Consider the following 27,310-nt stretch of genomic DNA (forward strand, 5'->3'; position numbering starts at 1 on the left):
TGAGCCGAAGTGCTACATCCGGCATAGACGATTAGTTAATTACATCACACATTATTAAGGTGGAAGTTCTTTCTTGAAGTAGTCTTTGCGATCCAGTAAGTGAACATTGTTTCGTACTATGCTCGGTAGAATTGTTGTTTGATGAAGACGCTCGCTCACCATCATGCTAGCGTGTAGTGCTCGTGGTTGCGTATTAAAGTACTGATCCTGTAATAAATAAAGAATAGCAATGGCCGAAAGACTAACAGTGATATTTAGACATAATTGCCAGACGGCCGAGTACAGTGTTGCTCATACTGTTAGCCATTTATTAGCTTATCCGAAATGGCACAGCACAACTTTCAGTATCGCTTGCGGTGTGTATCATATACACTATTTACTCACATCATATTCTAAGAAGCATGTTTAACAATTCCTTGAGTTTATGCCTTCGTGACTTCTGCAACTGAAATTGGTGTTTTATACTTCGGAACCCGCATTTCTCCCTTTACTCAAAACAGCTTCGCCAGTTGCTTGAATTTACACTTGTAAAAAGGGTATTATTGATATCTTATGTACACTGCGTAAATACGTACGCTACATTTTTAGGTGCGAAACAGTTTATTTAAAAATACTTTATTTTTGTACACACAGTTTTGTGTAATGTCTTACACTGTCATTGGAGACGTCCCTCGTAATGACTATTTCTTTCCATAGCGCAACAGCTTTGTGTTTACTTTTTTTCTGCAGTCCAGCACAACGGTCGCCAAACTGTAGACACGGTCCGAGTCAAGTTTTCGTGTAGCCCGCGATTCTCAATCATATTTTATAATAATACTAGCTGACAAAGCCCGCAGTGCCCGTCTATTCATTTTGTCAGTTCCCTCTTAGAAACGAGAACACAAAAATGAACTGTGTTTGTAGTGTAATATTCCGTACAGTTTCTGTACGCTGGGCGCAGTTGCTTCACGTATCTACAACGCTATTTTTGTAAACGTCTCTTCATAGCTCTATAGACGGCTATTGTTTTCACCTGCAGCCGTTTACTCTTCGCAGTATATAGCTGTCAAAAGCGCTACCAGGTGTCAGGGACTTCGTCAAGTTGACTCGGCTGTAGGAATGTCTTAGTAATAAAGAACAGGCCTACATGTATTACAGCTTCATGCATGATGCGACATTTTTTCACCCTTCTCAGGGTTTATGGCGTCATATCCTTTGATCTACTGCATGCATTTTGTAGGTAGTATCCACACATGCTGGTGAATGAACATACCCAAATATATCTGTTTGTGTCGGTATATTCACCGGCACATGTGGATACTGCCTACAAAATGCGTTGCTAATAGCGGTTGTAACAAAGAAGTAATAAATTTAAACGTGATGCGCATTGCGACTGTTATTCACACATCTCACTGTTGATGACGTCGTAGCTCCTGAACTGTGTATGGTACCATGATATAATTTTGTAGGGGCATGAATCTACATATGTGGATACTGTCTGCGAAATGTATTGCGACTAGGATTAGTAGCACAGAAGTAATAAATTTAAACGTCATACATGATGAGGAAAGTTTTCCATGCATCTCATTGTTTATGACGTCATCGTTCCTTAACTGTGATGGGTAGGTGGTTCTTGCCCCGACAGTGATTGCTGGCAGACAGTAACGGATATTTGTAACACGCTTGGTTGAAATTGATTCAGTGACTTAGGAGTACATACACACACACACACACACACACACACACACACACACAGTACATACATGCACAAATTTGTATATTATGTGGGTGTTTCTAGCAACTAAAAGCCGAACCCAAAAGCACCAACAAACGCTCATTTTAATTAACGTTGGTGAATTCGTCCGTGAGTTAAGTGAATTCGACTGCTCACTTCAGGGGCAGGGGTGTAAGTGCAGCCACTGTGGGGTTGGAAGACGTGAGAGAGAGAATATATTATTATTTGTATTCCAGTACTGACAACCCACGGATGTGTGCAGTTCGTACCGATCAATTTCTGTGGTATAAATTATGATACCGAAGTAACATGAATTCGGGAATGCGCATTATAAAAACTGTCACCTTCAAATGCAGTACTTATTTGTAGCAAGCAGCATTAAATTGATCAAGGCTATTGTAATAGATTGCAATGAGTAGAAGAAAACTGCCATCTAAATCATTTACCAAACTTTTGTGCTGGTGTCTCATTTTCAATAGAGCATTTCAATATAAAATCAAATACCCTTATTAATGAAAGTCACAGCAAGTTACAGCAACAACACTTCACTACACAGCTATAATGTCGCAACTGTTATATCGATGAGGTTGGCACCAATCTGAAATAGAGAGAAGTCGACAGGAAGTATTCCAAATGGTGACGACTCTTTAAAGGTCGGTGCTTGGGGACCGGAGTCTAATTTATCGCTCCCTTACTACCACTCGTGATAATGATAAAATCGGCACATATGCGGCCTTAGGTACAGGTTCTTGAGTAAAGAAATTAGACGTCCACTGGAAGAACGCAATATGGCAAGTGACGTTCTAAGAGCCGAAATAACACACAAATGGCAAAATACTATTATCATCGGAAATTACAGGAAGGAATTTATAGTTACTTATTTGTGGCAGTCGTGCGAACAATGAAGTATAACTATTTTCTTTATAATTTTCACAACATTAAATTAAGAGACATGATAAAATACTTCAGTTTAAGTTAGTTCAACGTCGATGAGTATAAAAGGCGCTTAAGAATTATGTCCTGATTTTCATCGTGGTCGTGTAAGCAATGAGGATGATTATAGCTTTGTTCATCAAAGAATGTATACGAGAAACTCGATTGTGGCAACAATTTACAATGCCGTACTCAGTCATTGTCTATTAAAAGTTCACAGTCTGACATTGCCATTATCTCGATGGGCCCTGCCCACGACATTTTACACGTAATCGTAACTATGAAAAAGCTTTGATGAGGATACTTCATCGCCAGGTGATTGCCCCTTCAGGTAACTGATGACGAAAATAATTTCCCAAGTATTTACCCTCCAAAAATCCATTTCCAGTGACTTTCTATCAGGTTTCATAACTAGAAGTTTAAAAGATCAAGATCTTAACAATTGGCCTTTAGATCGGAGACAACGAACATTCTGCAGTTTTATACGTACCGAACTAACAGAGCTCGTGACGATGAAGATGACTCACTAAGCTCTCGCTCCAAGACCGACAAGCTGCCATTCAAATAAACTGGCCTGACTCAATATAATTTCAGTCTGGTACTTATATAAAACGAAGACTGGCGTATTTCAGAGTTTAATTCAAATTTTCATTGAAAGATGTTGGCCTCCGGACACTGCTTGTCCGTAGACCCATTGTTAAACTGCGTCCACCGCGCACGCTGATATAGCAAGTACTACGTTCCACAGCGATTCGAATTTCTGCGCGGCAGCGAGTTAATTTATTGAAACTTCTTTTCATTCACTAACATTTTTCCATATCGCCTTACTCGTGTGTGCGGATTGTCACAATGGTACAAATGTGCCCTCTGGCTCATTCTTTATAGTCTCTCACAGGTTACATAGATCTAATAAACTCCATAACATCATGAAGCGCAAAAAGAAAGTGAATATGTATGACGACGTTCGGTTGTCCAATCTCCGGAAGTTATGAGAGGGAACTTTTATTACGGCTGGCTGTCAGTTTCTTCCACAACTAATTAAACTACTGGTAGGTTGTGGAATATGAGTAACGGCCGGTCAATGCTTTATAACACGCTTACAGGAGGACGGTGGATGAAATCCTCGTCTGACGATTCACATTTAGGTTCTTCATGGTTACCGTTAAAAAAAAAAAGAACATTGAAAATCCAGGACACTATCGATTTCCTTCCCCACTCTTCTCCCAAACCAATTTTCGGCAAGGTCGCTAATGACCTTGTCGTCGACGGAGATGTTAAACCCTAATTTCGCAGCCCGCATCTCGTGGTCGTGCGGTAGCGTTCTCGCTTCTAACGCCCGGGTTCCAGGGTTCGATTCCCGGCGGGGTCAGGGATTTTCTCTGCCTCGTGATGGCTGGGTGTTGTGTGATGTCCTTAGGTTAGTTAGGTTTAAGTAGTTCTAAGTTCTAGGGGACTGATGACCATAGATGTTAAGTCCCATAGTGCTCAGAGCCTAATTTCGCGTCTCCCGTCTCAGTCTTTCATTACAGCGCAGTCTTCACCACGTAACACGTTCAACGAGTAGGTAAAGAGTATTTACAGGGTGTGTCTGCTAAAGTTCTTCAGGTGCATTTCTTTTTTGTAACGAGTACATGGAGTGAGCCGGAACAAATACTGCACATCACATGTTTCAATGCAGTGCCAACTGAAACGTCAGTTTGTTTCGTGTTACAAACAAATGATTTTTAAAGCCTAATGTTAAGTGCTGTTCCATAGAACTGTCTCAGATTATTCTAGTGGGACAAGGAAGGAGCCTCCCAGAAGATTGTACAAGTACAGTCGGGCGTCCCCTGGGCAACGGTAAATACCGCCAGATCCTTCCACACACTGAGCAACGTCTAAAACGACATGTATTCAGAATCTAAAACGAAGGAAAGGCCCTTTTCAGAGCCATGTTTGACAGTCATATCTCTCAACATCGAGGGCATATCATCTGAAAAAGAAGAACTTATATCCAACACATGTAAACTTCATTCCTGCGATGTCCTGTGCCTCCAGGAGACACATAGAGGGCCATCACAACGCCGTCCAAATATTCCTGGCATGACCTTGGTGAAGGAGTGCCCTCACGACCAATATGGAAGTGCTCTGTTTATTCGGCCTGGAATCAAAGTATCCAACATTCAAGTTTACACCGTTAACAACACGGAAATCATTTCTGTTACTGTCGGAAGCATTACGGTGTCATCAATATATAAACCGCCAGGGGAAAGGTTTGCTTTCAGCCAACATGTCTGTCACCCACAGCTAATAATGGGAGACTTTAACTGTCACAATAGAGTGTGGGGCTATCAAGAAACAAATGAGGATGGAGAACTACTGGAAAGCTGGGCAGAAGAACACGAGCTGAATCTCATCCATGATCAGAAACAGCCTGCGTGAGTCAATAGTGCAAGATGGAAGAGAGGGTATAACCCAGACCTCATATTTGTTTCCAAAACCTTGTCCGGGTCATGCAACAAATTCGTTCTCAACCTTATCCCAAAGACCCAACACAGACCAATCATGCTAAAGTTTAGACCAGTAATACTGCCACAAAAAGTACCCTTTAAAAGACGTTTTAACTTCAAAAGGGCCAACTGGAAAAAATTTGCGCTCCTTAGACATGGAAATCGTAAATTTACCATCAAACACCGAAAACTACGGAAAGTTCGTCCAAGCTGTTAAAAGATCAGCAAGACTCAGCATACCTAGAGGCTGCAGAACACTCTACATTCTTGGAGTTCCAACGACATGAAACAAATATATAACGAATACCTGGAGCAGTACAGCATGGACCCTTTCAGTGAAGAAACCATAAAACTTGGGGATCAGCTAATTGAAACTATAAGCAAAGACAGACAAGAGTCCTGGAAACATACGTTGGAGAGTCTTGACATGAAGCACAGTAGCAGAAGAGCTTGGAACCTCATAAAGCGATTGTCCAGCGACCCGGCAGCCCCCAAGGATCAGGTTTCCGTAACAGCTAACCAAATCGCACATCAGCTCCTTTTGAATGGTAAGCCAACCAGGAACAGTAAGACTGCCACCTGATATAAGAGGCCACAAGTGACTGAAATACCACCTGAGCCATACTTCACTTCAATAGAACTGGAAGCTGCTATCAGTTCCTTGAAACCCAGGATGGCCGCGGGTCCCGACGACGTCATTAATGAATTTATACAGAACCTAGGGCCCATAGCTAAGGAATGGATTTTAGAACTCTATAATCTCTGCTGGTCAAACAAGACGATACCTAAGCTATGGCTGAAGGCCAAGGTAGTAGCTATCCCAAAGCCAGGTAAACCAAGAGATGATGCTAAGAACTACCGTCCAATATCGCTGCTGTGCTGCCCTTTCAAGCTATATGAACGTCTTATCTTGAATAAAATAGCACCACAACTAGAAAGGCAAATCATTCCACAACAAGCAGGATTCAGACCAGGTAAATCTTGCACTGGCCAGGTCCTCTGCCTAACACAATACATAGAGGACGGTTTTGAGAAGGGAGAAAAAACTGGCGTGGTGTTTGTCGGCTTATCAGCAGCTTACGACACGATAAACCACAAAATCCTCCTGGGAAAAATTTTCAAAATGACGGGAAACTACCACCTTACTGAAGTTGTGAGATCACTGATCTCCAACAGAAGATACTATGTGGAATTTCAAGAACAAAGAAGTCGCTGGAGGAACCAGAAGAACGGGCTCCCACAAGGTAGTGTTTTGTCCCCCCTACTTTTTAATCTGTATACAAATGACCAACCAGTTGGACCGACGACAAGAAGCTTTATCTATGCTGATGATGTAGCCATTGCATGCCAATCTAGATTAATCAAACAGATTGAGAGAAACCTAACAGATGCCTTAGAAGAACTAACTGAATATTTCAACGTGAACCAGCTTCGACCTAATCCAGCAAAGACGCAGACTTGTTTATTTCATCTAAACAACAAGGAAGCAAAGAGGGAACTACAATTGGAATGGAACTCAGTTAAACTTCAACACTGCCCAAACCCAGTTTATCTTGGAGTCACGTTAGATCGAACATTGTCTTACAAGAAACACGTAGAGAAAACTAGAGCGAAAGTCAACACACGGAACGGCATAATCCGTAAACTTACCAACTCACACTGGGGAGCAAACCCTGAAATTCTACGTGTATCATCCCTGGCATTGTGCTTTGCTCCAGCTGAATATGCATGCCCCGTCTGGAGATGATCGACACACGCTCAGAAGCTAGACGCAGCACTGAATGCCTCATGTCGATTAATCACGGGATGCCTGAAGCCTACAAACCGTGATCTCCTTTATATGTGTTCTGGAATAGCCCCCCCACAGATCAGACGGCAAACGTTGGCGATGGCCGAACGAAGCAGGCAGTGCGAAGATAGAAGACATCCCCTGTACGCACATCAGCCAGCAGAGGCAAGACTTAAATCTAGGAAAGAGTTCATAAAAGTTGAACGTCCACTAACCGAAAGTCAGTCTACAACTAGAGAATCAATGTGGAAACAGAAATTGGATAAAGGCAGTCTGAAAAGTTCGAACATTAAAGAAAAACTTCCTGCTGTATCACAATTGGAATGGAGAGTCTGGAAGAGCCTAAATAGACTTAGATGTCAAATGGGAAGATCACAGGATAACCTGATCAAGTGGGGATACGCCGAAGAAGAGCCCTGCCAATGTGGAGGAAAACAAACCATGACACACCTGCTGACCTGTCCATCTTTGCTGGCCCCATGCACTTTCCAAGATCCGTGGTTGGCCAACGACGCTGCAGGGAAGTGTGCCGAACACTGGAGAGAGATATGAGCCTTGCTTTAGACAATAATGACGACTTACAATATGTGAAGATCATGAATGTATATATGAATGAATAACTATCATTTACTTCTATTTGTAATCTAGAATATATAGCGTATTAATTAATTACAGATGTAGCTCAGACACGATTAAATAAAAAGTGGGATGTTCGTTTTACCGGTACGTATTAACAGGAACAATAAAGCAGAAAGTAAGAGGGCCTTTAATAAGTAATGCAACACATTTTTTTCTGCCAATTTCCGTTGAAAAACTACGGAATTTGCTGTGGAATATTCGCGCTTCGGTCCCTATAATTTCATGAAGTTTCGATAAGTTAAAAAAATGGCTCTGAGCACTATGCGACTTAACTTCTGAGGTCATCAGTCGCCTAGAACTTAGAACTAATTAAACCTAACTAACCTAAGGACATCACACACATCCATGCCCGAGACAGGATTCGAGCCTGCGACCGCAGCAGCCGCTCGGCTCCAGGCTGTAGCGCCTAGAACCGCTCGGCCACCCCGACCGGCTTTCGATAGGTGGCGGCGCTATTCGTAACCTTCAAAATAGCGTCTGTAACGGAGGTGCGCTCCAAGCAGAGAACTGTCATCGAGTTTCTTTCGGCGGAACACCAGAACATCACAAGGGCTTGTAAAATGTCTACGGGAACCTGACTATGAACAAAAGCACGGTGAGACGTTGGGCAAGGCATCTGTCATCATCGCAACAAGGTCGAGCAGAAGTGTCCGATCTCCTGCGAGACGGCCGGCGGCATACAACTGTGATTTCTACAATGTTGGAACGTGCAGACACTCTAATTCGAGGTAATCGACAGATCTCAATCAAACGCCCCGCTGCACAACTGGACGTCTCTGCTCTCCATGACAATACAACGCGTCACACAAGTCGGCACAGCCGAGAGGAGCTCGTAAAACTTCGTTGGACTGTTCTTGTTGATCCACTCTACAGCCCGGATCTGTCACTTACCGACTTTCATCTGTTTGGCCAAATGGAGATTGCACTTCGCGGGAAGCAATACGTGGATGGTTGGGAGGTTATTGATGTAGCAAGACGTTGGATTCGATGAGTAGAGTGATACCACGTGGGCATACAGGTTTTCCCAGTAAGGTGGCATAAGATTATGTTGAAAAATAGGGTTTTTTAGCCGAGAGTGGTGAATAATATGGTATTTTGGAATCCTGAATAAAACCACCCTTCTGTGAGGAAAAAAGTGTTGCATTACTTACTGAAAGCCTCTTGTAGAACCTGTCCCACACTGATTGCTACCGCCATGCAGCACCGCTCCTCAGTCGCTGCTAGAGTTCTGGGTTAGTGTCTGTGTTTTGCTGTCCCAGTTAATACATATCGCTGAAACGAATATCCCACTCGAATAACTTTGGAACGTTGTATCGAATTCGAATGTGAAACCATTTTGTTTGTAACGGGAAACAGACCGACGCTTTTCGCTGACAGTGGACGTCGCACGAAACACGTGATCAACAGTGCTTGTCTGGGCCGACTCTATCTACACAATAAAAGAAAGAACTTTGAAATATTTGGCGATACACGAGGTACAACGTGCTGTCGACTCTTAGGAGAGAAACCTGGTAAGACGCCCAAAGATCCTCCCCCACTGTAGCGTGATACGAAAAAGGGAAACTCCAATTTTGTTGGACATTCATTTTGCTGTTGCAGGAGTGGGTTATATGTTGGGGTTTTAAACAGCCTACGCATTAATATAGATGTTGTTGTCGATTCAGATCCCCCTTTACAATGGAATAAAAACGAAAGCAGCGATGATTCTGACAGGAAGTATCTCCTGTTACGATTTGGAAACTGATGTATGGAGCTCTCCTCTAGATGCGTATGCAGATATTGAGCCGCGCGGGGTCGGCGCATGCAGCCGCTGCCCTTGATCGAGGACCAGGTCGCCGGCGATGACACGCGAGGGCCGCGGCCGATCACAATCAGCTGGAGGGGGGGGGGGAGTAGGCGTAGGGGGAGGGGGATGGAGGGAGGAGTGGCCAATGCGGCGGAGCCTGGAGCCCGGCCACAGATCGGAACCGGTCCGGCCCGGCGCGGGCGCCTAACAAAGTAGTCGGACATATCTACAGGTAGCAGCCCCCATGTTACACGGTCGGCGCCTTTGAGGCACAGCCGCCGACGCCCATATTTATTGGGCGGGCCAAGCCGTACAGGACGGCGCGGCGGCGCGCTCGGCCGCAGCCGCAGTTCCCACGAGCAAGGCGCCGCCGATAGCCCAGGAATGCCGCCGCCAAAGCCACCGGCGTCCCCAGGGATCGAGCAGCCGCGTGCTGCTTGCTCCGCCTGTGTACACGCACATCAGTCACCACAGTCACGCGATACACTCCTGTGGCAGAACGTTTGACAGTAATCTCTTTCTATGGATTGTTTAAATGGTTAGACACCCCTGCAGCTACTTTTCTTCATCGTTGAAGGACAAAGAAAAAGGCATCCGTGGCGTTGAGAAGCAACTGAAAGAGCTGAATAAAAAGTAAGTCGTCAGGTCTGGACGGAATCCCAATTCGGTTTTATAGAGCGTACGTTTCGGCACTGGCCCCTTACTTAGCTTGGACTGACAGCGAATCTCTCGCCCAGCGCGAAGTCCCAAGGGCCTCGGAAAAAAACACAGGTGACTTCTGTACACAAGAAGGGTAAAAGAAAGTACCGCAGAATTGCAAACCAATATCCTTAACACGGGTTTGCTCCAGAAACTTGATATCGCAAGTTCGGATACAGGGCGAATCACCTAAAACTTGCATCGAAAATATTTGCTATTAAAAACAGTCTTGATCACGATTTATTTATTAAGGTGACCGGTTTCGACCACTACTGTGGTCATCTTCATTGAGTAGGAACCTCTTTCTGCTGGAGAATCACTACTAGAATCAAAAATGGCTCTGAGCACTAAGGGACTTAATATCTTAGGTCATCAGTCCCCTAGAACTTAGAACTAATTAAACCTAACTAACCTAAGGACATCACACACATCCATGCCCGAGGCAGGATTCGAACCTGCGACCGTAGCAGTCCCGCGGTTCCAGACTGCAGCGCCTAGAACCGCACGGCCACACTACTAGAATCACCAGCAGAAAGAGGTTCTTACTAAATGATCTGAAGATGACCACTGTTTTTAACAGTAAATATTTGTAACTCATTGATCACTGCCACTCCCATAATGTATTCAAAAGTAATTGCATCGAAAATATTGCGGAAAGGAAAAGTGCTGTTCATATCCGATCTTCACAGAATGAATTAGTAGCCAGGGGCTTGTACTGTTAGCCAATCAGCAGACTGTAATAATACTTAGAAAGTGCATTTTTTGTGCAAAAATACACTTTTTAAATGGAACAGTGCCTATTGGCGTTAACAAACTAGAAGTATGGTAAATTAGTATGACAACACGCACTTGAAACTTCCTGCCAGATTAAAACTGTGTGCATAAACGAGACTCAAACTCGGGACCTTAGCCTTTCGCGGGAAAGTTTCATATGAGCGCACACTCCGCTGCAGAGTGAAAGTTTCATTCTAGAAACACACACTTTTTTAAATGGAACAATACCTGTGGACATTAACAAACTAAAAAGAGGGTAAATTAGAATGTCAATGTTGTTAGTTGCAGATTTCTAGCGCGAATCTTTTACGAGACATCGTATTTTCAAAAGTTTCCGCTCCGACACTTGTTTGTGCCATTCAACCTGCGTAGTTGTTAGGTACACCTGGACAACGTGTCGACAGAAAAGCGGGAAATTAATGTTCTCGCTGCTGTTGCAGTTGATCCGCACATTAAGTTACCGCGCAATTGCACGAGGAAGTAGCATGAGTCAGGCAAAGCATCCTACGCATTTTCCTTCCCTATCACATCTCCTTCCATCAAGAGGTGCGCAGGAACGTTTATGAGAATCGTACTCACTTTTGTGCATGGGCTTAAGTCAGAATACTCAGATGTCGCATGTACCTTGTTTAGTGATGAAGCCACATTTACCAATCATGGTCAGGAATACCACCGAAGCATGCACTATTGATCTGTTGACAGTTCCAGTTGGCTTCGTCAGGTGGAACGTCAGCGTCCGTGGAGTGTAAACGTGTGGTATGGGACAATGAACCATCAGCTCGTAGGCCAGTGTTTCATAGACGGAACACTGAATACGCACGAGAGTCGTAGTCTCCTAAAAGACCATCTCCCACGGGTGCTACAAGACGTTCCTCTGCAGACTAGGAGGAACCTGTGGAATCAACATGATGGCTGCCTAGCCCATAGTGCACGAAGTACTGCAGCATGACTTCACGAACTGTTCTAAATTGTTGGATTGGACGCAGAGGACCTCTATCTTGGCCGGCCCGTTCTCCGCAATTGACGCCTGTAATTTTTTTTTCTGAGGGGAAATCTGGAAGATGCTGTCTAGAAGGGCATACCAACTACACCCGATGATATGCAACGGAGTGTTATTTCAGCCTGCTCGATCTCCTCTGAAATGCTAGCACGTGCACGGCAGTCGTTACATATCAGATTGGAGGCGTGTAGTATTGCTGCTGGTGGCCATTTTGAATACAACCTATGATAGTCAATTGTCTTGATTCTGCTCGGAATCCACATAAGTGTATTTCTTTAGTTTGTGCTACCACAGGTATTGTACAAGTGACGGGGTGGGGACTTCAAAAATACGATGTCTCGTAAACGTCTCGCACTAGAATCCTGCAACGAAAACCACTGGCGTTCTAATTGACCCTACTTTTAATCAAACAATGCAAACTCCGGGTAGGAATATCAAAAATGTAGGAAAAGACCGATTTCTACTTACCGTAAAGAAGACACGCCAAGTTGCAGACAGGCACATGTAAAAGACACTTACATAAAACTTTCGGCTGAAGTTTTATCAGCAAAAGAGAAATGCACACACCATTCATACTCACAAGCAAGCTGATCTCACGCGTATGCGACTGCCAACTGGAGCATCTCGGGTCGGAATGCTTTTAGGTTGTTAACGTCAACAGGCATTGTTCTGTTTTAAAAAAAATGTCTGTTTGCACAAAAAATATACTTTCCAAGTGTTATGACAGTCTGTTGATTGGCTAACAATATGAGCCGCTGACTACCAATCCATTCAGTGAAAACCACAATCAATAGCACTATTTCCGAAATATTTGTGGCGTAAGTTTTGGGTGATTCACCCTGTATATACAGGGTGTTCGGATATTCCCGTTATAAACTTCTACGACTTGCAGAGAGGATTGAGTACATAATATTTTGGCTAGGCATCATTGTCTGGAAACGTACCATTTCCGTTCTATGGCGATTTCAATTCAGATGTTTAACTCGTGCACTTCTCATCCACTTCTGCTTGAGGTAGTTCACCATGTATAATAAATTTCCTTCAGTCAGAAACGCTTCTGTCCACAACTAAAACGGATTTAGAAAGTATCGCTCCTGCGAAACTGAGTTTGCACTATTCGCACATGATATCCTGCTAGCCATGAATAAAGGGCAACAGGCAGATTTCCGGAAAGCGTTTGACACAGTGCCCCACTGCATACTGTTAACGAAGGTTCTAACATACGGAATCAGTTCCTAGATAAGTGAGTGGCTCGTTGTAGTTCTTAAGTAATACAAACCAGTACATTTTCCTCGATGGCGAGTGTTCGTCAGACACAAAGAAATCGCCGGGCGAGCCCGGGGAAATCGACGGATCGCTGTTGTTCTCTGTGTACACAAATTATCTGATGGATGGGGTGAGCGGCAATCTGCGACTGTTGGCTGGGAACGGTGCAGTACACACGAAAGTGTCATCTATGAGTGACTGTAGCAGTACTCAGGATGACTGAGACGTATTTCTATGTTTATGGTAGCTGACTTTCCTTGGCCAGGAATGTCATTTATACCTGTGTTGGTCTGCTTTTTGTGTCCTCGCTTCGTTCGTCGTGGGTTTTTTTGCTTCCAAGGCATCAAAATTCCTTAACTTCGTCTTCTTCATGATCACTAATTTTGATGTTAGCTTTCTCGCTAGTCTCATTTCTGCTACTTCTCATTACTTTCGTCATTCTTCCGTTTATTCGCAGTCCATATTCTGTACTCATCAAACTGTTCATCCCATACAAAAGATAATGTAATTCTTCTTCTCTTTCACTGAGGATAGCAATGTCATCAACAAATTTTATATCTGACATCCTTTCATTCTGAATTTTAATCCCACTCATGAACCTTCAAATTTCTGTCATTGTTTCTTCGCTGTAAGATTGAACAGTACTGGCGAAAGACTGCATCGTTGTCTTACCATTTTCAATCCGAGCACTTTGGTCTTGGTCTTCCAATACTGTTCCCTTTGGTTTCTTTAACGTTTTGTATTATTCTACACGTTTTCCCCTATAGCTTACTCCTATTTTTCTCTGAATTTAGAACATTTTACATTGTCTAAGTCTTCTTCCTAGACGACAAATACTGTGAGCATGTCTTGATTCTTCTTCAGTCTTGCGTCCATTATCGAGCGTAACGTCGTAACTGCCTCTCTGGCGGCTTTACCTTCCATAAAGCTAACTGATCGTCATTTAACTAACCCTCAGTTTTGTTTTCCATTCTTCTATATATTATTATTGTCAGCAACTTGGATGTTGATTGTACGATAGTTCTCGTACTTATGTGGCCTTGCCATCTTGGTAATTATGTGGATGGTGTTTTTCCGAAAGTCTGATGGTATGTCGTCAGTCTCATAGAGTCTACACAGCAACTTGAATAATTATATATGAAGACAGTAACTATTCTCGAAAGAGCAGATCTCATTGATAACCGTGCAGATTTTTCAGAATAAACGATTATTAATTGAAACCCTCAGCTGCCGACAGGTGTTGTTGACATACCTTGATGGGGACAGCTGAATATGTGTGCCCCGACCGGGACTCGGATCCGGGATCTTCTGCTTACATGGCAGACGCTCTATCCATCTGAGCCACCGAGGACACAGATGAATAGCGCGACTGCCATTGACCTTCGTCTGTGCGAATGCGCACAGGTTGCCCTAACTCTTACGGGAATCGTCACCTTAGAACGCGCGAGTAGTGAGTGGATGAGCAAATATTTATTACGAACATTACGTATGTAGATTGTGGAGACAGTTGGAAATATGGGTGTCACGGGAAGCGTGCATGGGATAAGTCCCTGCAGTCGCACTATTCATCTGTGTCCTCGGTGGCTCAGATGGATAGAGCGTCTGCAATGTACGCAGGAGATCACGGGTTCGAGTCCTGGTCGGGGTACACATTTTCAGCTGTCCCGATCGAGGTTTATCAGCAACACTTGTCGGCAGCTGATGGTTCAATTAACTATCATTTACTTGAATAATTGTTTGGTTGCCACTTCCCGCAGCGATTTTAGAAATTCCGGTGGAATCCTATCTGTTTCTTCTGCCCTATTTGACGGTAAGTCTTTCAAAGCTCTTTTAAATTTTGGCTCTAATGCTGGGTCCTATATAACGACTCCAATGTCATCAGACAATCCCTACCCCTCATAAAGATCTTCAGTGCACTCTTTCCACCTATCTGCTTTCTCCTCTGCGTTTGGCAGTAGAATTCTCATTGCTCTGCTAATGTTGCCTGTCTTGCTACGAATGTCATGGGAGGTTATCTGACTTTTTTAAATGCTAAGTCAGGCCTTCCTACGATAATTTATTTTTCTATTTCTTCACATTTATCCTGCAGACACTTTAGCTTGGCTGCCCTGCACTTCTGATTGTTGCATTGTCAAGTGATTTATATTGCTGTATTTCTGTCTTTCCAAGAACATTTCTTGTTACGTCGACCAGCTGAAGTATTTGTTTTGTTATCTAACGTTTCTTCGCAGTTACCTGCCTAATACTTATGTCGGACTGTCCGATATCTGTGACTGCTCTTTAAATAGAGATGTCCATTCCTCTTCAACTGAACTGCCTAGTATGTTATTCCTTATCGCAACATCCACATCTGTAGCGAACTTCAAAGCCGTCTCATCCTTCCTCAGTATTTCAGTATTCCACTTTCTTCCACGCTGATTCTTCCGTACGATTCCCATAAACGTCAGTGCACAATTCAACATTGCTAAATTGTGATGAGTCTATATCTGTTGCTGTCTACGCATAACAAGCCAGTATCTGGTTTCGGAATCTTTGTCTGACCACGATGTAATCAACCTGGAATTTTCCCGTATCTCAGGGCCTTTTCCACGTATACCTCTTCCTCTCGCGACTCTTGAACAGGGTATTCGCTATTACAAGCTGCAATTGAGCGCAGAACTCAATTAGTCTTTCTCCCTTCTCACTCCTACTACCAAGCCTATATTCTCCCGTAAAACGTTCTTTTACTCCTCCTGCAAACGCATTCAAATCCCCTACGATTTCATCTTCCTTTAGGTATCGACCTCTGACAGAAGAAGTGTTATGACAGGGTGTATTGTCACCCTGATCCAAACTGTTGCTCTACTATACAGGGTGTAAATTTTGATTTGACAAACCAGAATAAGCTTCTCACGAAAAAAAATGTGTAGAATCCAAAGTTGATTATTTTAGAGGGGGACATCTGCTGGTGCTAAAATTAGACCGCCACCCCAGCCCCCTGGGGGTAGGGCGGGAGGCAACTTTAAAATTTCAAATGGGAACCCCAATTTTTTATTGTAGAATCGGATTCTATATAGAAAACTACATACATTTCGTCTTAAACATTTGTTTTGATTCTTAGTAGTTGGCGCTGTAATTCAAGAAAAACCACGTCCTCATTTTTGCGTGGAAAATGGTTACAGATAAATAAAAAATTCTTATTTACTTCGTTTACTTTGATTCGCTAAAACTAAAACTCTCCCTCAATCCCCATAGAGTGGGGTTTGAGAGAGAGGAATTAGAATTTTACAAATGTTGACCCCAAATACTGTATTAATTTTTTCCGCAGATTCGGGTAAGTTTTGTTTGTTTCGTGGTCATGAGGCCACACAACTTTTAATTATCAAACAAATCATCTGACTAGCTAACTAACTAACCAAACATCCTACTTATTAATAAGTGAACTCATTTTTTATTTATTCATAACCATTTGCCACGCAAAAATGAGGATATGGATTTTCTTGAATTAGAGCGCTAACTACCAAGAATCAAAACAAGTGTTTAAGACAAAATGTATGTTGTTTTTTATGTAGACTCTGATTCTGCATTAAAAAATGGGGGTTCCCATTTGAAATTTTAAAGTTGCCTCCCACCCCACCCCCAGGGGGCTGGTGTGGCGGGCTAATTTTAGCACCAGCAGATGTCCCCCTCGAAAATAATCAACTTTGGATTCTACACATTTTTTCGTGTGAAGCTTATTTTTCGAGTTATTCTGGTTTGTCAACTTAAAATTTATACCCTATATATATGCAGTACATAGTGCCGTAAAGTATGTTCAAATCCTTCCACATGTACGTTTTCTTAAGAGCATTAAATGAATCACACCCTAATAACGAAAAACACTGCATTCTGAGCAAAAACAGACATAATGTCTGAAGGGATACCGCAATCACTGGTTATACAATGTTACTTATAAGCCGTCTTTATTGCAAAAAATTTTATTCACATGACCGGTTTCGGTTCCTCTAGAACCATCTTCAGATCTGCAATTTCGGTTACGTCACATGTTTTAATGTGAAGGTTGCTGTGTGTGGACGGGTTACTCCTGTAACCAAAATTGCAGATCTGAAGATGATTCTAGAGGAACCGAAACCGGTCATGTGAATAAACTTTCTCGCTAGTCTCATTTCTGCTACTTCTCATTACTTTCGTCATTCTTCGGTTTATTCACAGTCCATATTCTGTACTCATCAAACTGTTCATCCCATTCAAAAGATCTAGTAATTCCTCTTTTCTTTCAGTGAGGATAGCAATGTCATCAACGAATTTTATCTCTGACATCCTTTCATCCTGAATACGGATTATAAGTAACTTTGTACTCCACGCTGTAAAACCACCTCCCCCATAATTTATTGGCATTATCACTAATTACACCACCGCAAGTGTCGCTTAGCGTGCACTACAGAAATGAGTGAGTGGCTTATGAACAGCTACTCGACCGTATTGTTATCTCCCTACACCCAGTCATTGTCCTGGCTGAGCAGCTGGTAGCACTTTGAGACTCACGAGTGATTCTTCCCTCTCAGTTCATGCGATTTTCTTACAATCGACCTAAGTAATGGTCGACGGTCGATGTCCTTCAGTACCTGAGGTATTCCTGGTCTTGGTTTACCTGTGGTTGTTCCTTCGCGCTCCTGTTTTCCGCTTCACATTCACATCACCGACAATCCTTAGGTCAGCTTTAGAATGTTTGAGATGTCTCAGATGACATTAGTTCACGTTCGAAGTCACTTGTGATACCCATTTTGTAAATTAATTGGACAACCGACTGTTCCACCAACGGAATGACGCAACATGGTAAAACATTTACGTAAAAAATTTCTATGACTCTTCCAATGAGAAATAATTTCTATTGAAACAAATGATTCAAGCTTCTGTTACGAGGGGTCATGTCTCCCTCGTTCACTCTCTTCTTAGCTTCAGATGTAGATGCAAGCTTTGACAGAAGTTGAGGTATTTTTAATGTATGCAATATACACTCCTGAAAATGGAAAAAAGAACACATTGACACCGGTGTGTCAGACCCACCATACTTGCTCCAAACACTGCGAGAGGGCTGTACAAGCAATGATCACACGCACGGCAGAGCGGACACACCAGGAACCGCGGTGTTGGCCGTCGAATGGCGCTAGCTGCGCAGCATTTGTGCACCGCCGCCGTCAGTGTCAGCCAGTTTGCCGTGGCATACGGAGCTCCATCGCAGTCTTTAACACTGGTAGCATGCCGCGACAGCGTGGACGTGAACCGTATGTGCAGTTGACGGACTTTGAGCGAGGGCGTATAGTGGGCATGCGGGAGGCCGGGTGGACGTACCGCCGAATTGCTCAACACGTGGGGCGTGAGGTCTCCACAGTACATCGATGTTGTCTCCAGTGGTCGGCTGTAGGTGCACGTGCCCGTCGACCTGGGACCGGACCGCAGCGACGCACGGATGCACGCCAAGACCGTAGGATCCTACGCAGTGCCGTAGGGGACCGCACCGCCACTTCCCAGCAAATTAGGGACACTGTTGCTCCTGGGGTATCGGCGAGGACCATTCGCAACCGTCTCCATGAAGCTGGGCTACGGTCCCGCACACCGTTAGGCCGTCTTCCGCTCACGCCCCAACATCGTGCAGCCCGCCTCCAGTGGTGTCGCGACAGGCGTGAATGGAGGGACGAATGGAGACGTGTCGTCTTCAGCGATGAGAGTCGCTTCTGCCTTGGTGCCAATGATGGTCGTATGCGTGTTTGGCGCCGTGCAGGTGAGCGCCACAATCAGGACTGCATACGACCGAGGCACACAGGGCCAACACCCGGCATCATGGTGTCAGGGAGCGATCTCCTACACTGGCCGTACACCACTGGTGATCGTCGAGGGGACACTGAATAGTGCACGGTACATCCAAACCGTCATCGAACCCATCGTTCTACCATTCCTAGACCGGCAAGGGAACTTGCTGTTCCAACAGGACAATGCACGTCCGCATGTATCCCGTGCCACCCAACGTGCTCTAGAAGGTGTAAGTCAACTACCCTGGCCAGCAAGATCTCCGGATCTGTCCCCCATTGAGCATGTTTGGGACTGGATGAAGCGTCGTCTCACGCGGTCTGCACGTCCAGCACGAACGCTGGTCCAACTGAGGCGCCAGGTGGAAATGGCATGGCAAGCCGTTCCACAGGACTATATCCAGCATCTCTACGACCGTCTCCATGGGAGAATACCAGCCTGCATTGCTGCGAAAGGTGGATATACACTGTACTAGTGCCGACATTGTGCATGCTCTGTTGCCTGTGTCTATGTGCCTGTGGTTCTGTCAGTGTGATCATGTGATGTATCTGACCCCAGGAATGTGTCAATAAAGTTTCCTCTTCCTGGGACAATGAATTCACGGTGTTCTTATTTCAATTTCCAGGAGTGTATATTTTAAGCTATTAATTGTTCTTATTTAAAATAAACCATTATATCTACCTTGTCCTAAGCAACATTTATCTGCAGAATGAGATTTTCACTCTGCAGCGGAGTGTACGCTGATATGAAACTTCCTGGCAGATTAAAACTGTGAGCCGCACCGATACTCGAACTCGGGACCTTTGCCTTTCGCGGGCAAGTGCTCTACCAACTGAGCTACCGAAGCACGACCCACGCCCGCTCCTCACAGCTGTACTTCTGCCAGTGCCTCGTCTCCTACCTTCCAAACTTTACAAAAGCTCTCCTGCGAAACTTGCAGAACTAGCACTTAACCGCGAAAGACAAAAGTCCCGCGTTCGAGTCTCGGTCCGGCACACAGTCTTAATCTGCCAGGAAGTTTCAACATTTATCTGTTTCAGTGTCAATTTGCCCTGGAAGAGCAATTGAACGGAATGGACAGTGTCTTGAAAGGAGGATATAAGATGAACATCAAAAAAAGCAAAACGAGGATAATGGAACGTTGTCGAATCAAATCGGTTGATGCTGAGGGAATTAGATTAGGAAATGAGACACAGTAGATGAGTTTTGCTATTTGTGGAGCAAAATAACTGATGATGGTCGAAATTGAGAGGATATAAAATGTAGACTGGCAATGGCAAGGAAAGCGTTTCTGAAGAAGAGAAATTTGTTAACATCGAGTATAGATTTAAATGTCAGGAAGTCGTTTCTGAAAGTATTTGTATGGAGTGTAGCCATGTATGGAAGTGAAACGTGGACGATAAATAGTTTAGACAAGAAGAGAATAGAAGCTTCGAAATGTGGTACTATAGAAGAATGCTGAAGATTAGATGGGTAGATCACATAACGAATGAGGAGGAATTGAATAGAGTTAGGGAGAAGAGAAATTTGTGGCACAACTTGACAAGAAGAAGGTATCGGTTGATAGGACGTGTTCTGAGGCATCAAGGGATCACCAATTTAGTACTGGAGGGCAGCGTGGAGATTAAAAATCGTAGAGAGAGGGCAAGAGGTGAACCCACTAAGCAGATTCAGAAGGATGTTGGTTGCAGTAGGTACTGGCAGATGAAGAAGCTTGCACAGGATAGAATAGCGCTTAGAGATGCATCAAACCAGTCCCTGGACTGAAGACCACAACAACAAGTGTTGGTAAAGTAATTCATCAGCCGCTTTTGTAGCTGCCTATATGCAAATTTGTACGATAAATCATAGAACCTGACTTCATTGTCTTTTTATGATTTACGAAGTCAAATTACAGTACGTTGTACGCATTTTTATGCATGCCAGCATCAGCGATTTAAGCCTTCATTACCGATACTCAGTCTAGCATTGCCCTATTAGTGGCTCGCCACGAAAATCAGCTATGCCGATTTTTAAACGCTGTTTTTTATTCATTTCCTTTTCTTTATTAGAATGTCTCGTCTCCCTTATAATATTCTGCTCTCATAAATTACATTAGTAAACATTTTTTAGTGATTAATTCCAACCCGGAGCTGAAATATTATACACTGAGCTCTCCTGACCTACTCACTTTTCAGTTACTACTTCTCTGCTCACAACACAAGACCCCCTGTCTCCATTTAGTCCGGTGGTTCCGGTTCTCGTGACATTCAGTGGTCACTTTCGCATGACATGGGGGTGTGCGTATATTTTTTATCAGATAGTGTATACACAGGGTGTTACAGGAGGAACGGCCGATATACACGTGACATGATAGGAGCGATCATTCAAAGCAAAGAAGTCTGGTAAAAATGGGCAGTAACATGTATGCCTTAAGAGATATGAGTACCTGTTCATCTTCGATAGCGTGAAACACACCTTCTCTTTTGAGCAAGTGCTCATAGCTCTTAAAGTATGTACTTTAGAGCCCATGTTTACTAGAAAAGTTTTTCGTGTTTTGGCTCATACTACCTCCTCTCAGAATATGGAAATCAAAGAGCTTACATAGAAAAGATTTATTTCGCAGTATCGAAGATGAAGTGCTCATAGCTCTTAAGGAACGCATTTTAGAGCCCATATTTATTGGACTTTCTGTTTCGAATTATCATTCCCATCATATCTCTAAATAATGAGCGTTCCTCCAGGGAAACCTTGTATGCAGGGTGTGCAGAAGGTGATAAAAGTCAAAAAAAGAATTTTTTAAAAAAATCTCAATTATGGTCCTTGTTTAATTGAGGACAAGACTATTTATTGACACCCAGTACATTAAATGTACTATTTATTGCAAGCCTCAGAATGCCTTCGCAGTAAAGTGTGGTAAGGATGCACGAATCAAGCACACTATGAAGTGATTGTACACGTACAGGAAGACTAGATAAATGGCAGCTGTTACCAGAAATAGTCGTTCGGAAGTGCTAATACCAAAAAAGTTGATCGATGTACTATCTACATATTCCTTGAGGCCCGAGAAGTCAGTTTGTTCTATCCGTTAATAGTGCTTCAACAGCATTGTGGAAGAGTTTAACGTTGCATCATTACAAAATTCGTGCTGTTCTTGAGTTATCACCAGAAGGCAGTGTAGAACGTATAAATTTCTATCGGTGGTGCCTTTCGTCTGTATCGACAGAAAGGTACAATTCGATGATTGGTTTTGATGTAAAGAGAAAACGTTGTATCTTGATGAGTATGTGAATTATCGAATTCACACGTTTGTACTATGTGAAATATAGATCAGCTGTAAGAGCCCTTCTGCCAGCACAAATTGTTTGTATTCTCGAGGGTATTTTCGTCCAGTTGTTATAACTACAAGAAAATGCGTTTTTTTTTTTTCACCAGACGCGTTTCGATTTATTGAGGTAAAGCATCATCGGTGGTCTGTAATTAAGATGTTTACAATTTGATTGGTATTTAAGATCGAAAAATGAACTATGTTCCGATCTTAGAAACAAATGAAATTGTAAATATCTTTGATTACAGACCACTGATGATGCTTTGCCTCAATAAAGCGAAACATGTCTGGTGAAAAAAAACCCACGGATTTTCATGTAGTTATAACGACAGAATGAAAATACCCTAAGGAATTGTAAAGCAACTACGGACAATATGGTCAAACAAATGTAGAAAATATTGGTATTTGATGCTGCAGTGTGAATTAGAAGAATCTTCTTCACTTTCTTTGATGACGCAGTAAACAGTGAGCGCTACGTACAGGTGTTGCATCAGCATTTTGTTAACACTACGCGTGGATAATACGACTCACTCAGCCAACGACATCACGGCTTTCTTAGATTAATGTTTTCGTGGACATGTTATTTCGAAGGAGGTGTGGTGTCTTCGGGTTCATGATTATTGAATTTCAATTTCTTGTGCGGATACCTTGAAGAGCTTGTTTGCGCTGCCGTCCTCCGCAGCAAGCACAGAAAATAAAAAGCGCCTAATCTTGCTCCACAGTATTTTATTTTTCCCAGGCGCGTTTCGCCTTTTTTCAGATAAAGGCATCATCAGTGGGATCTAGAATGATACAGTTTTGTTTTGATAAGTATTATTTGTAGATTATAAAACAGTTCATGCCTGTTTTTTTTTTTTAAATTAAGAGATTACTTACAGTTCTCCGCGTTTTTAATTAGCATCTGCGGCTCCTCTCATCTGGTCAAATGCTAACCAAAAACACGAAGAACTGTAAGTAATCTCTTATTTTAAAAAAAACCAGACGTGAACTGTTTTATAATCTACAAATTACACTTATCAAAACAAAACTGTATCATTCTAGATCCCACTGATGATGTCTTAAGGTGGAAAAAGGCGAAACGTGTCTGGGATAAATAAAATACAGTGCAGCAAGAGAGAGTGTTTTTTATTTACAAAACAAATATTGAAGAAACAAAATTTAACGATGTGTTGATGCAACTGCTCAGCATTCACTGGATGGAAATACGCTAGTTTTGGTCATCAACATTCACTGCGCTTTGCGGGATAACCGCATAATCCGACGTGGTATGAACATGCAATATAAGACATTTAGAAGACACAGATTTCAACAACGCAGTGAAGCTGACAAACGAGCGTGTCCAAATAACATTCAGTAACCTGTTGCCTGCTGCTACGTACTACATTCTGAAATCTCATCAGTGCCTCAACAGACGCAAGCAGTTCGACATACACTATGTGATCAAAAGTATCCTGACAGCTGGCTGAAAATGACAACTTCGTGGCGCCCTCCATCGGTGATGCTGGAATTCAATATGGTGTTGGCCCACTCTTAACCTTGATGACAGCTTCTACTCTCGCTCAAGCAGGCATACGTTCAATCAGGTGCTGCAAGGTTTCTTGGGGAATGGCAGCCCATTCTTCACGGAATGCTGCACTGAGAAAAGGTATCGGTATCGGTTGGTGAGACCTGGAACAAAGTCAGCGTTAAAAAAAATCCCAAAAGTGTTCTATAGGATTCAAGTCAGGACTCTGTGCAGGCCAGTCCATTACAGGGATGTCATTGTCGTGCAACCACTCCGCCACAGTCCGTGCATTGTGCTCAGGTACTCGATTGTGTTGAAAGATGCCATCGCCATCCCCGAATTGCTCTCCAACAGTGGGAAGCAAGAAGGTGCTTAAAACATCAATGTAGGCCTGTGATATGATAGTGCCACACAAAACAACAAGGGATGCAAGCCCCCTCCTTGAAAAACACGACCACACCATAACACCACCGCCTCCGAATTTTACTGTTGGCACTACACACGTTGGCAGATGACGTTCACCGAGCATTCGCCATACCCACACCCTGCCATCGGATAGCCACATTGTGTACCGTGATTCGTCACTGCACACAACGTTTTTCCACTGTTCAATCGTCCAATGATTACGATCCTTACACCAAGCGATGCTTCTTTTGGCATTTATCGGCGTGATGTGTGGCTTATGATCAGCCACTCGACCTTGAAATCCAAGTTATCTCACCTCCCTCCTAACTGTCATAGTACTTGCAGTGGATCCTTACTCAGTTTGGAATTCCCGTGCGATGGTCTGGATAGATGTCTGGCTATCTCACATTACGACTCTCTTCAACTGTCGGCGGTCTCATGTCAGTTAACAGACGAGGTCGGCCTGTACATTTTTGTGCTGTACGTGTTCCCTCACGTTTCCACTTCACTCTCTCATCGGAAACAGTGAATCTAGGGACGTTTGGGAGTGTGGAAATCTCGCGAACAGACGTATGTTACAAGTGATACCCAATCACTTGACTACGTGCGAAGTCCGTGAGTTCCGCGGAGCGCCCCATTCTGCTCTCTCACGATATCTAATGACTACTGAGGTCACTGATATGGAGTATCTGACAATATGCGTCAGCACAATGCACCTAATATGAAAAACGTATGTTTTTGCGGGTGTCCGGATAATTTTGATCACATAGTGTAGTTCAAGGTAAACAATTTTGGAAAAAGGCGGCGTTAGTAACAGTATGCCTGTGACAAGAGGCAAACGGTTATATGGCAACGCTTAGTGAAACATTTATTATTTAACTGAAACATTTATAAAAGGATTTTGTTAATAAAGCTGTCAAACTGAACAAGGCCGCTGCTGTTACATGACAAGCAGCTAGATCTTGTCATAACAAGTGACAAATCGACATAGTTCAGTACAAAAATTACAGCCAGAATGTTAATATCAATGTTACGTGCCACATTAAATTTACAAATAGCTCAATAATAATGATCCTAAAATATGGAAGGAAGGAAACGGTGTCACTTATTACAAGTAAGAACAAGCACTTATGACCTAGTTACAGGTAATGTTTACATCATAGAGATCGGTCATTACAGCTGCAGTGCAAGAACTGTCAGTAACTGCAGTTACAAATTTCTACCAACAAATCTGTAGTTGCTGCGCTTCGGGTTGCTGTTGCTAAACCCAGAAGTGCAAGCGCCGCAGCTACAATTTCCTTGGTAGAAATTTGTAACTGAAATTACTGACAATTCTTACGATGTAGTGTAATGACGGATCTCTATGTTACAAGCATTACCTGCTACTAGGCCATTATTAGTTGTGATTCCTTGTGGCTCTAATAGTTATCTCCGTGCCGGCTTCCCATATTTTATGGTTTATAGCTCTCCCTTTCCGATCGAGAAGAAGACTTGCGTTGAGAAAGAAAGTTATTTATATTTTTGAGAATGAGAGTATGTAGATTAGTACTCTGTTGCGGGAATATCAGGCTCGCAATTCCTATTTCGCGACCACGTGAATATTATTTCCTACAGTCGCGCCAGTTTTATTCGCACTTGCACGTCGGACTTCGTAATAAAATAATAACTGCAGGGTCTGAAAAAGTTTTCAACCGTTGATAGCGATTTCCTTAAGATGTAGAAAATGACTGTTAATTGTTCGTTAGACAGCCGCTTTTCCGGAAAGTGCTACAAATACTTACAGTAACACAAATATCTGGTCTGTCAGCTGTGAAAATGGTGGTTCAAATGGCTCTGAGCACTATGGGACTTAACTTCGGAGGTCATCAGTCCCCTAGAACTTTGAAATACTTAAACCTAACTAACCTAAGGACAGCACACATCCATGCCCGAGGCAGGATTTGAACCTGCGACTGTAGCAGTCGGGCGGTTCCAGACTGTAGCGCCTAGAACCGCTCGGCTACTCCGGCCGGCAAAATGGTGGTAATTAGTCTTACAATAAATACACGTACACCATTCCCAGTTAATGGAATTATAATCATCTAATAATCACAACTGCTTACATAAGCAGTGGGCCAAGGCGGAGAGAGTAGGCTAATAGAAGACAAGAGATGGAGTTTATTAAAGACAAGTGATAAACAACTTACAAAAATTCAGAGACGATTTTTATCGCGATTACTAATGTATACATTAAATATGCCTACTCTAGTCATATGGCTATTCAGTTACCGGTATTAAATAGCATTTATAATACAAAATGTATACAACTTTAAGAATCAATTGACATACATAGGAAAAGAAATCGATGAATCGTTACACGTTTACAATTATGGAACTATTTATAATTTTGATATGCCATATAATATGGATTTTAACGTAAATTTTTGTACTCAGCTTTTCAGTTTGTCACTTCCTTTGCCGTGGGGGGTAGCCGCGCGGGGGGGTAGCCGCGCGGTTTGAGGCGTCTTGTCACGGCCCGTGCGGCTCCCCACGTCGGAGGTTCGAGTGTTGTCTATAGCGTAATTTAGTTTTTTAGATTACGTAGTGTGTAGGCTTAGGGACCGATGACCTCAGCAGTTTGGTCCCGTAAGACCTTACCACAAATTTCCAATTTTCACTTCCTTTTCTACAATCTAGCAGCTTGGACTGAACAGTTGCGGTCTTGCTGCAGTGTGATTTCTTTATTAGCAAAAACTCTTTCTATACGATTATCTGTCATGTAAAAGATGTTTTCAATAAGTTTTATCGCATAACAGTATGCCTGTTGTCATACACATACTGTTACTAACTCCACCTATTGACAAAATTGTTTACCTTGTGCCCTGTCGAACTGCTCTCATCAATTTGTTTTCGGAATGTACGTACTAGGAAGCAAAATGGTACTTTGTGTTGTTTCTGACAGGTTGGTTTGTCAACATCCCTGCGTAGTTGCGTTGTGTGTCTTTAAATAAATTGTCATGTATGTTTATGCCATAGATCTGATGACTCGCTTATCCCGAAGGGCGTAAGGATGTGATGATAAATGTAAATGGCATTGGTGACCAAGATTAGTGCACGAGGGCGTGCTGAAAACTCTTTAAATATTTTTAACTAGGAGAAACGTTATTAACATTCTACGTGTTCATTCTTCATGTCTACATGTTTATTTCTCAACACCATGGAGACGGACACTTTTCTGC

The sequence above is a fragment of the Schistocerca serialis genome, chromosome 9, assembly GCF_023864345.2.
Source record: "Schistocerca serialis cubense isolate TAMUIC-IGC-003099 chromosome 9, iqSchSeri2.2, whole genome shotgun sequence".
NCBI classification, from domain to species: domain Eukaryota; kingdom Metazoa; phylum Arthropoda; class Insecta; order Orthoptera; family Acrididae; genus Schistocerca; species Schistocerca serialis.